At 38.5% G+C, this 13,145-nt stretch overlaps 1 protein-coding gene across 2 annotated transcripts in view; it reads right to left on the reverse strand.

Annotated features, from left to right (window-relative positions):
- The window catches only part of LOC133649064 (FERM and PDZ domain-containing protein 4-like), a 250,130-nt gene that overhangs the window by 171,192 nt on the left and 65,793 nt on the right, over window positions 1–13,145 (reverse strand). The gene's annotated exons all lie outside the window — the stretch shown is intronic.

The raw sequence follows: 13,145 nt of genomic DNA on the forward strand, positions 1-13,145 counted from the left end.
TCCCCCCCCTTTTTTTAAGGCTCCCATTAATGCCCTTTTAGCCTTCATTTCAGTACTGTTATTGCACTGGAGAATAATACCATCTGTTGATCAACTTGACATGCATTTGCATCACTGAACTCAGAAAGCAACGTGGTCTACATACAACACACAAACAATGTGGTCTACATACAACGCACAAACAATGTGGTCTACATACAACACACAAACATTGTGGTCTACATACAACACACAAACAATGTGGTCTACATACAACACACAAACATTGTGGTCTACATACAACACACAAACAATGTGGTCTACATACAACACACAAACAATGTGGTCTAGATACAACACACAAACAATGTGGTCTACATACAACACACAAAGACAAAGACATGTTTCAAAGGGCCAATTTATTTCAGGCCAGAAAAAATTGACAGAACTATTTTAAATAGCTGCAACATAATGGCACTTTAACTTTAACTCTAAGTAGATAGGATCTTTGATCCAAGACACAACTTACATTTAACTAAAATGTTATTTTCTTTGTGCTCGACAAAAGAAAAGTATTGAGAATGTCTCCATGTTAAAAAACACGACTTCTGGCTTCGCCATGATGTCTTGTTAGTTGTTATGAGAGTAGCGTATGTGTGTGTGTGTGTGTGTGTGTGTGTGTGGCCCTTTAAGATATGACAGCATGAGAGGTGAGTGACGTCAGTGAGTGAGTGGGCGAGAGAGGTGAGGGAGCGGCGACAGTGAGTGCGTGTAGGTGCTCTAGCTTGCTGGATGGCTGCGTCCAATAAAGTCACAAATTTGCAACAAACCGCCGGGCTCGTCATTCACCCTCAGCTGTAAAGACCCTCTTCCAGGTAAAGTGAAGGTTGTTAGACCCGAACTACGGCGGGGAGGCGTGCTTTCTGTGGGTGGGGGAAAGCACGCCTCTTCTTTTCCACCGGAGCGCTCCAATAAAACACACTCAGATCTTCAGTTTTTAGCCGATACTACATAAAAATAACGTAAAAATAACGCAGTAACGCATCATGCAGTAACGGTAACTGAGTTACTGTATATAAAAAAATAACGCGTTAGATTACTAGTTACCGCCGAAACTAACAGTGTTACAGTAACGTGTTACTTAGTAACGCGTTAGTTCCAACACTGGTTATTTGTTATATTCAGTAACTCAGTTACCATTACTACATGATGCGTTGCTGCGTTATTCTACGTTATTTTTTTATGTAGTATCGGTTAGAAACGGAAGATCAGAGTGTGTTTTATTGGAGCGCTGCAGTGTCGTCCTTCTGAATGTTCTTGTGTCACAAGCCGGAGGCGCGCTCTGTGTGTGTGTGTGGGTGTGGGTCGACTCGAGTGTCTTAACATGGAGATATTCTCACTTCTTTTTTTTGTCGAGCACAAAGAAAAGAACATTTAAGTTAAATGTAAGTTGTGTCTTGGATCAAAGATCCCGTCTACTGCCCAAAACAACAATTCAAATCTGCCTGGTTAGGCTTTGTGTATGTCACCTGTGCCTTCCTTAGGTGAAGCCAGGTTTACAGCTATGCTGTTATTATGCTGTTTGTTACTTATGTATGTTATGTTGCAGATATTTAAAATAGTTTTGTCAATTTGTTCCGACCTGAAATAAATTGGCACTTTAAAACATATATTTGTCTTTGTGTGTTTTATGTAGAGCACATTGCTTAGCAGAGTTCAGTGATGCAAATGCATGTCAAGCTGATCAACAGATGGTATTATTCTCCAATGTACTGAAATGAAGGCTAAAACGGCATTAATGAGAGCTTTTAAAAAAAAAGAAGAAAAAAAAAAGTAACTAAATAGTTACTTTTCACAGTAACGCATTACTTTTTGGTGTAAGTAACTGAGTTAGTAACTGAGTTACTTTTGAAATAAAGTAACAAGTAACTGTAACTAGTTACTGTTTTCAGTAACTAACCCAACACTGTCCGTCATAACATTTTTTAGCATTCAATCAGAAATTATTGTGAGTTTTTGTATTAGTGTTCCCAAAAATAGGACCAAAACACACATATATTGTACAACTGATTGTCACAGCTTGTGTGTGTGTGTGTGTGTGCACATGTGTGCGTATATTTATATATATAGACTGGCCCCCAGACACATTTTTTTCTCTAAATGTGGCCCCCCGAGTCAAAATAATTGCCCATGCCTGCTATAGATCCTGACGTTTATGCGGGTACAGTATAATACACAATGGCGTCTGAACATCAGCGTCAAACTGTCAAACAATATTTTTCATCTAGACATGCTCGCCCCACCTCTGTCTGCAAAAGCCAAAATCATCATAACTCATGAATTTAATTACACACACACACACACACACACACACACACACACACACACACACACACACACACACACACACACACACACACACACACACACACACACACACACACACACACGCATAATCATTAAAACACATATCCACATTCATCACTGCAAGTCAACAGCAGATATCCCTATCAACTATGCACGAGCTGATTTTTACATTATACAGCACAGCACCGGTTATTCAACAGATACTTTTAGTTTTGTTATCTGCTAAGAGTACTATACCGTACGTCGCTTTCGTCCTCTCCAATATATATACACATATACACATATACTGTACATATATATATATATATATATATATATATATATATATATATATATATATATATATATATATATATATATATATATATATATATATATATATATACACTACCGTTCAAAAGTTTGGGGTCACATTGAAATGTCCTTATTTTTTGAAGGAAGATAACTTTAAACTAGTCTTAACTTTAAAGAAATACACCCTATACATTGCTAATGTATAGGGTGTATTGGGGCGGTATAGCTCGGTTGGTAGAGTGGCCGTGCCATCAACCTGAGGGTTGCAGGTTCGATCCCCGCTTCCGCCATCCTAGTCACTGCCGTTGTGTCCTTGGGCAAGACACTTTACCCACCTGCTCCCAGTGCCACCCACACTGGTTTAAATGTAACTTAGATATTGGGTTTTCACTATGTAAAGCCCTTTGAGTCACTAGAGAAAAGCGCTATATAAATATAATTCACTTCACTTCACTTAATGTGGTAAATGACTATTCTAGCTGCAAATGTCTGTTTTTTGGTGCAATATCTACATAGGTGTATAGAGGCCCATTTCCAGCAACTATCACTCCAGTGTTCTAATGGTACAATGTGTTTGCTCATTGGCTCAAAAGGCTAATTGATGATTAGAAAACCCTTGTGCAATCATGTTCACACATCTGAAAACAGTTTAGCTCGTTACAGAAGCTACAAAACTGACCTTCCTTTGAGCAGATTGAGTTTCTGGAGCATCACATTTGTGGGGTCAATTAAACGCTCAAAATGGCCAGAAAAAGAGAACTTTCATCTGAAACTCGACAGTCTATTCTTGTTCTTACAAATGAAGGCTATTCCACGAAATTGTTTGGGTGACCCCAAACTTTTGAACGGTAGTGTATATGCACACATATATATATATATATATATATATATATATATATATATATATATATATATATATATATATATATATATATATATATATATATATATATATATATATATATATGTATATGTATATATATGTGTATAGTATATATATGTATATATATGTGTATAGTATATATAAGTCTATATATGTGTATAATATATATATGTCTATACACACATATATATATATATATATATATATATATATATATATATATATATATATATATATATATATATATATATATATATATATATATATATATATATATATATATATATATATATATATATATATATATGTCTGGGGGGCCAATGTGTATGTGTGTATAAATTATACATACACATTTAGCTGTAAAAATCTGCTGTACAGTATGTATGTTTGAGTCCCTTTCTTTCAGGAACACCAATACCAAAAGTCACAATGTCCGATAGAATTCTAAAATGTTATGACAGACCACCTCAAAAAACGGAATGGAATTTTACAGTTTTTTTTACTGAATGGGACACCCAAAATGTACATTAAAATAAAGAAAGTGGGATTTACAATATTACCTATGAACAATAAAAGACTGAATATTAACAACATATGAACATCGGTGCTCTTTTACTTCTCAGACCAGCTCCTCCATAGACATCTTTTACAATCGAGCAAAACACAACAAAAAGCAAAATATGAATGCAAAGGGTAATAAACACCTACAATATGATATATTATCACTTTTATGCAGAAATGTGTTGTAAAAATTTGCTTCCTCATCTGTTCCTGACACATGCGTTTGGGGCTGGCTGCTCTGAAAACAAACCCCGCCCACTCTGGTTTGTTCCTCGTATGATTTAAAAACAGCACTGCACATCATAATGGCGGCTACAAAATATGTAGAACGTCCGGCGGCCCGGATTGAAAATCTTAATGGGCCGCATGTGGCCCGCGGGCCCTATTTTGCCCAGGTTCTGCTCTAGCAGGTTCTGAAGCTCTCACTCAAATGAATGATGAGTAAAGGTCTGCCTCTTTGTTTGGTCTCTTTGTGTGTGATTGTGTTTGGGTATCGTTTGAATAACTGGGCCTGGTCTCTCATCCTGCCCTGGTAATCACCCGCTCAGGTGCTCCTCTCCCTGCTGCCGGGAACCATTTAGGTAAGGAGCTGGTAATTAAACATGCCTCTGAAATTTCTCCCGCTCAAAAACAGCACCCGCTCTGCCAGCTGCTGTGTCCTCCACACGTTTGTCTCAAAGAGCAGAGAAAAACGTTCATGTTCTGTGCTGAGATCAGAATCTGAGGAGGAACACCTGCCTGTAGGAGCACATGCGCGCAGGACGATACGCATGGTTACAAAGTGATAACAAAAACACATCAGGGTTCAATCAGCAGCGCAGTTAAAAATAGGCACAAAGCATTTTCAAATGCTGAGTGTCCTTTGGATAAAAGCTTCCCCTGATGGCGTTCATGCGTCATGAATGAACAACACGTTATTTTGGATCCTTTCAAAAAAGCATTATCGGAAAGCGGCGGAAGTTGTTTTCTCTCAACCTTTTTCCAGCTGGCGTCATTAGTGTGTTTATGATCACAAGGGAACGACATCATTGACAATGTGCAGTGCGAAAAGCCTTTAAAGGCCTACTGAAACCCACTACTACCGACCACGGAGTCTGATAGTTTATATGCCAATACGGCCGGGTTAGATTAGTAAAGTGCAATTTTAAATTTTGCGCGAAATATCTTGCTGAAAACGTCTCGGTATGATGACGTCTGCGCGTGACGTCACGGATTGTAGAGGACATTTTGTGACAGCATTGTGGCCAGCTATTAAGTCGTCTGTTTTCATCGCAAAATTCCACAGTATTCTGGACATCTGTGTTGGTGAATCTTTTGCAATTTGTTCAATGAACAATGAAGACAGCAAAGAAGAAAGCTGTAGGTGGGAAGCGGTGTATTAGCGGCCGGCTGCAGCAACAAAAACATGTAGCCACGGTTTCATTGTTTACATTCCCGAAAGATGACAGTCAAGCTTTACCATTGGCCTGTGGAGAACTGGGACAACAGAGACTCTTACCAGGAGGACTTTGAGTTGGATACGCAGACGTGGTTACCGTGAGTACGCAGCTGCGGCTTCCAAACATTTGATCGCTTGCCCGTTCGTGCGTGCCGCTATGTGCATGTCACGTACGTAACTTTGGGGACTTTGGGGAAATATATGTGCTGTATGAACTTTGGGGAGGTGAACGGTACTTTGGGCTGTGGGATTGAGTGTGTTGTGCGGGTTTTTGAATTGTATTGGCGGGTTATATGGACGGGAGGGGGGAGGTGTTTGTTATGTGGCATATTAAATATAAGCCTGGTTGTGTTGTGGCTAATAGAGTATATATATGTGTTGTGTTTATTTACTGTTTTAGTCATTCCCAGCTGAATATCAGGTCCCAGCCGCCTCTCACAGCATCTTCCCTATCTGAATCGTTTCCACTGCCCTCTAGTCCTTCACTCTCACTTTCCTCATCCACGAATCTTTCATCCTCACTCAAATTAATGGGGAAATTGTCGCTTTCTCGGTCCGAATCGCTCTCGCTGCTGGTGGCCATGATTGTAAACAATGTGCAGATGTGAGGAGCTCCACAACCTGTGACGTCACGCGCATATCGTCTGCTACTTCCGGTACAGGCAAGGCTTTTTTATCAGCGACCAAAAGTTGCGAACTTTATCGTCGATGTTCTCTACTAAATCCTTTCAGCAAAAATATGGCAATATCGCGAAATGATCAAGTATGACGCATAGAATGGACCTGCTATCCACGTTTAAATAAGAAAATCGCATTTCAGTAGGCCTTTAAAAGTCATTCTTGTGTCATGCAGCTTGGGCCGAGAACTGCTGCTACAGTCCCGAAAATTGCTCATTGAAACTGGTGTGACAGCCATAAATACACTATTTTGCCAAAAGTATTTGGTCACCTGCCTTGACTCACATATGAACTTGAAGTGCCATACCATTCCTAACCCATAGGGTTCAATATGATGTGGGTCCACCTTTTGCAGCTATTACAGCTTTAATTCTTCTGGGAAGGCTGTCCACAAATTTGCGGAGTGTGTTTATAGGAATTTTCGACCATTCTTCCAAAAGCGCATTGGTGAGGTCACACACTGATGTTGGTCGAGAAGGCCTGGCTCTCGGTCTCCGTTCTAATGTATCTCAATTGTGTTCTATCGGGTTCAGGTCAGGGCTCTTTGCAGGCCAGTTAAATTCATCCACACCTTTGTTCATCCACTTTGTCAGATTGTTAAGAGTTTAGTCTTGCGTCATCTTGACTATTGTTCCACAGTCTGGGCGTCTGCTGCAAGTGGTGAGATCAGTAAGCTCCAGATTGTCCAGAATAGGGCAGCAAGGCTGGTTCTTGGTTGTTCACTAAGAACCAATGTGAACCAAATGCATGCTTCTCTTTCCTGGCTAACAGTGCAGAACAGGTTGTCAGCTAATACTCTTATATTGTTCCAATCAGTAACCAGTAGTAAAACTCCTGCTTTTCTCATGGTAGCACTATACATAATCATAATACCAAGGCGTCCAGTGAGGGGCATTTTGTACTCCCTCGTCCCAGGAATAATGCTTTGCGCAAATCTTTTATTTATAGATCTTTATCGCTCTGGAATAACCTGCCTCAAATTCTCACCTGCCTCAATCATTGGTATGTTTTCATCTACAAAACCATTCTGGGTATCACTCCATCTTATCTGTCTTGTCTTTTAACAAAGAAACAAGGAAGTCACAATCTTCGTTCAATGAATGTTCTGCAATTTGTCGTCCCCAAAGTAAGAACTGAACTGGGCAAGAAAGCATTTAGGTTTTCAGCAGCGAAGGCTTGGAATAACCTACAATCGAATATTAAACTTCAAACCCTTGTTACGTTGAATGGGTTTAAAGCTTCTGTGAAAGGACTGCAGTCTACCTTGTCTGTATGCACATGTGTTATGTGAGCAAGTTTTAATGTCGTAAATGTGATGTTTTATGTATTTGTTTACTGTTTTTAATGTAACCTTGCTGCTGCCCTCTTGGCCAGGTCTCCCTTGGAAAAGAGATCTTTGATCTCAATGGGATTTTACCTGGTTAAATAAAGGCTAATAATAAATAACCAGCATTGAAAGTAAATAGGTTTTTAAAAAGAAAGTCATATTTTACCTGAGTTTTTAAATGAGTTTGCTCGTTGATGATTTGTTTGTTTTTATATTGTGTAGTTATATTTAAATTGTCATGATGTGGACTATGGCGGGTTTGTTTTTCCGAGATGCAATAAAAGTTGGAGCGGACATGGCTTGAAGGTAAGGACATATTTATTTTTTACTATAACAAAAAGAACAAACTAAAGGCGCGCACAAGGCGGAGGTACAAACTTGACTATGAAACAAAAACTTGCACGTGGGCAAAAAACTAAGGACATGAACAAAAGTCGCTGACTGTGGCATGAATAGAAAATACTTACTTGACAAGGCATGAAGTGTGTAGAGATGAACAGAGTGATGTCGCCAGGCCGACTGCCTGGCAACAATGGCCTTAAATACTGGTGACATGATTAGTGAAAAAGTGAGACAGGTGCGTGACATGAGGATGTGGACCTGGTGAAACTAATGGTTTGCTATGGAAACAAACAAACCAGGAAGTGCAACCAGGAACTAAAAAGAGTCCAAAAAACAAACACATGGCCAAAACAAAAACATGAACAGCCATGACATAAATGGTAATTATTATTCTGTGACTGTAAATTGTTTGCTTGTTTTCTTATTGATGCTTTTATTTTATATATTTTTTCTGTATCGTGTAGTTATAATTATATGCTTTTACTTGTAATTGTATTGAATTGTGGACCCCAGAAAGACTAGTGTGTTGTTGAGGCAACCAGCTAATGGGGATCCTTAATAAAAATCCAAAAATCCAAAAATCACACCAGACTCTGGTGCACAGTCATATTGGAAGAGCAGGGGGCCCGCTCCAAACTGTTCCCACAAGGTTGGGAGCATGGAATGCTCCAAAATGTTTTTGTATCCTGGAGCATTCAATGTTCCTTTCACCGAAACTAAGGGGCCAAGCCCAACTCCTTAAAAACAACCCCACACCATAATTCCTCCTCCACCAAATTTCACACTCGGCACTATGCAGTCCGAAATCTACCGTTCTCCTGGCAACCTCCAAACTCAGATTGCCGTCTCCACTGCTCTAGAGTCCGGTGGCGACGTGCTTTACACCACTGAATCCGACGCTTTGCATTGGACTTGATGATGTATGGCTTAGATGCAGCTGGGCGGCCATGGAAACCCATTCCATGAAGCTCTCTGCGTACTGTACGTGGGCTAATTGGAAGGTCACATGAAGTTTGGAGCTCTGTAGCAACTGACTGTGCAGAAAGTCGGCGACCTCTTTGCACTATGCGCTTCAGCATCCGTTGACCCCTCTCCGTCCGTTTTTGTGGCCTACCACTTTGTGGCTGTTGTTCCCAAACTCTTCTATGTTCTTATAATAAAGCCAACAGTTGACTTTGGAATATTTAGGAGCGAGGGAATTTCCCGACTGGATTTGTTGCACAGGTGGCATCCTATGACAGTTCCACGCTGGAAATCACTGAGCTCCTGAGAGCGGCCCATTCTTCCACAAATGTTTGTAGAAAACAGTCTCCATCAACGTTCCCTCTAATTTTTCATGTGTGTGAGCAAACGCACAAACTCCCTGAGCATTCAGTGGAGCACATGTGAGCAACATCAGACGTGCACACTGTGGCCACACCAGCGTCACACCTGTCCCAAACCTGACATCATAACAATTTATATGTTTTAGTAAAATAATTTTCTGATATAAGTGATTTTGCCCCCTTACAATGACAATAACAAAAAAACATGTTTTTCATGATCTATGTGCTAGTATTGTATGTCTGGCTGTGGGTCCTGCCTTTAAAAGAAATGTTACCCCTTTCAGAGATTACATTTAGTTCCTGATGTAAAATACATCTTTTTATTAGCATTTATGAAATCGAGTGACACTATTTCATGAATAATATCCTTAGATTAACATTCTTAATAAATGGCAGTAAAATAAGCACACATCTGATTGTGGAGTCAGAGTGTTACAACCTGGCGTTTACACATTGTGTGGCGTTGGGGTTGTCCGACTTTTTGTGTGGCCATAAACGCAGCACTGGCTAAGTGCCAAGAGTGCGTGTGTTGGTGCAGTTGAGACAGAGCGAGCGGCTTCTGTTGATATGACGGATGACAAAGTTGGTTTAAGCCTGGTTTGTATGGCAGAAAATTACCAGTTTTTATAGATAAAAGTTTTTTTTTACTCATGTTTTTGGTGTGGTTACAAACAGTTTTGCTCAATAAAGTGATTGATGGAATTCCTGTCTGTAAAGTGTCTCGACAGACGATGATTGAACTGTGTTGACAAAGATTGTTTTATTCATTGGGGCCACTCTTGTTGTCACTTGTCACTCACAGAGTTGCATTGCAAAATCATACAGAATAAATTGTAATGTGTTTATTTTGTTTAAAGTTCAGATGGGGTTCTTGATTTCCTGCGCGGCATTAATTTGCTGTGCACTGAGGACGCGTGAGCGGTGCGCAATTGCGCAGGGGCGCACCTTAGAGGGAACGTTGGTCTCCATACCTAAGTGCTTGATTTTATACACCAAGTGATTAGGACACCTGATTCTGATCATTTGGATGGGTGGCCAAATACTTTTGGCAATATAGTGAATACACAAAGTGTGCATTTCTCAATATACAGTCAAACCTACTGTTCCCCAATGGCATAAACATTGTTCTCCAAAATAGCTACGTAGTTTGCAGGTCCAAGGAAGGTGCATGCATTTTCCAAAGCAGTAAAAGTCAAGTGACAAAAGAGCAATCTTTTTCTTTACCTTGTGAGGATTTTTAATTTAATTGCTATTAATTTACTGCAAGCCTTAACTACTCAAAATTGCACTGTCGTCTTTAAAGGTGTTTGCATGTGAATATGCTTACAATAGTGTTCTGTGCATTACAAGTGTACTGTTCATGGCGTGGTGCAATATTTACCCCAAGTCAGCTGGAATTGGCTGCAGCTCTCTGTGACCCTGGACAGTGTGAGTGGTATTAAAAATGGATGATATAGCAGGACCAAATATAAATATTTATTTCACACTTCATAAACTTGCTCTGCAAATCAACTTTGCCTCTGCAAATGGCTGACTGCGTAATGGGACATAATCAAACAAACCGTATTTGCATGTAAATAGAAATGCACAAACAAAGCCAGATGAACACTCAAAGTGTATCCATTAGGGGTGTGGGAAAAAAAACCGATTCGAATTCGAATCTCGATTCTCACGTTGTGCGATTCAGAATCGATTCTCATTTTTAAAAAATCGATTTTTTTATTTATTTTTATTATTATTATTATTTTTTTTAAATTAATCAATCCAACAAAACAATACACAGCAATACCATAACAATGCAATCCAATTCCAAAACCAAACCCGACCCAGCAACACTCAGAACTGCAATAAACAGAGCAATTGAGAGGAGACACAAACACGACACAGAACAAACCAAAAGTAGTGAAACAAAAATGAATATTATCAACAACAGTATCAATATTAGTTACAATTTCAACATAGCAGTGATTAAAAATCCCTCATTGACATTATCATTAGACATTTAGTTTATGAGATGCGATGCAAGTGTAAGCCACTGCGACACTATTGTTCATTTTTTGTATTTTTTCTTTTATTAATGTTTGTAATGATAATATCAATGAGGGATTTTTAATCACTGCTATGTTGAAATTGTAACTAATATTGATACTGTTGTTGATAATATTCATTTTTGTCTCACTACTTTTAGATTGTTCCGTGTCATGTTTGTGTGTCCTCAATTGCTCTCAATTGCTCTGTTTATTGCTATTCTGAATGTTGCTGGGTCTGGTTTTGTTTTGAAATTGTATTGCATTATTATGGTATTGTTGTGTATTGTTTTCATTTAAAAAAAATAAAATAAAAAAAAAAAATCGTTTTTGAATCGAGAATCGTGTTGAATTGAAAAAAAAAAAAAAGATTCTGAATCGAATCGTGACCCCAAGAATCGATTTTGAATCGAATCGTGGGACACCGAAAGATTCCCAGCCCTAGTATCCATGTACAGTAATTGTTTTGTTTTTTTTTACAAATGTGGCTCAACTGGACTTAATTATTCCCAATGTGCCCTAATAATTAAACTCCACATGTACCTTTAATGCAAAAGTGTGTGGACAGAAGAATAAAATCCTGCACACTATACATAATAAAATGCATGTATAGTCAGTGTTGGGAAAATTACAAAAAAATAGTTACTATGCCACGGAAGTAATTGAATTACCAACGTAGTTACTCCTTAATAAATGTGCCGTTACCACTGAGAAAGTTACTTGTTTTTAAAACGTTCAAATATCTAGCGTGGGCCTTGAGAAATGTTCCATGAGATTAGAGAGTGCATATTGTAATATATGCGACTTTCAGTATCTGCCTTCAAAAGGCGGCATTATGAAAAATGCTTTAGAAAAGTAATTAATTACAGTTTATTGTTACTTTCCCCAAAAAGTAATTAATTTACTGAACGATTTATTCTTAAATGGATGTAATTAATTACTTGGGAAAGTCATTCATGCCTTACTGTTTTTTAAACGTTTATACATTTGGTGCATGCAGTTGTGAGATATTTTATGAGAGAAGAGTGACTGTGTGCTGTTTAAAGGCGGTTCCGTTGCCAAGTGTAATGGCGAAATAAACATTTGAGTCATCTCTTGTCTAAAACCAGAATTTAAGTCTAAGACTGTGTGTGTGCTGCTATGTCTTCAATGCATTGATCTGTTTTTGTGTCCCAAGATAAGACATGTTCATGACCCTCTATGCCAGGGGTGTCCAAAGTGCGGCCCAGGGGCCATTTGCGGCCCGCAGCTAATTGTTTACCGGCCCGCCACACATTCTGGAAATACTATTGTAAAAATAAAAAAGAACTTTAAAAAAAGTGGAATGAGGTGAAATCTAACGAGAAAAAGTTGCAATGTTGACACAAAAGCTGCCATGCAGGCTGTTTTTTATTTCTTTTGTCTTTCTTTATTTTTCTTTTTTTGCCATTGCTCAAAAAAATAAAAAAAATAATGAAAAATAATCCATGTTATAATGAATTATTTCCAGGGCTCCAATTACTTCAAATATTTCACTTTAAAATGTTTTATGTGGTAAATATTGCATATATTGTGTAGTAGCCATAAAGAAACTGTTTTCTTTGACAAAAGCGCATAAAACAAACAAATTAATTGTTCCAGCATAAAATCGACACATACATCTGAAGTTGATCTCGTAACTTACACTACCGTTCAAAAGTTTGGGGTCACATTGAAATGTCCTTATTTTTGAAGGAAAAGCACTGTACTTTTCAATGAAGATAACTTTAAACTAGTCTTAACTTTAAAGAAATACACTCTATACATTGCTAATGTGGTAAATGACTTTTCTAGCTGCAAATGTCTGGTTTTTGGTGCAATATCTACATAGGTGTATAGAGGCCCATTTCCAGCAACTATCACTCCAGTGTTCTAATGGTACAATGTGTTTGCTCATTGGCTCAGA

Source organism: Entelurus aequoreus, linkage group LG04 (assembly GCF_033978785.1).
Source record: "Entelurus aequoreus isolate RoL-2023_Sb linkage group LG04, RoL_Eaeq_v1.1, whole genome shotgun sequence".
Taxonomy (NCBI): domain Eukaryota; kingdom Metazoa; phylum Chordata; class Actinopteri; order Syngnathiformes; family Syngnathidae; genus Entelurus; species Entelurus aequoreus.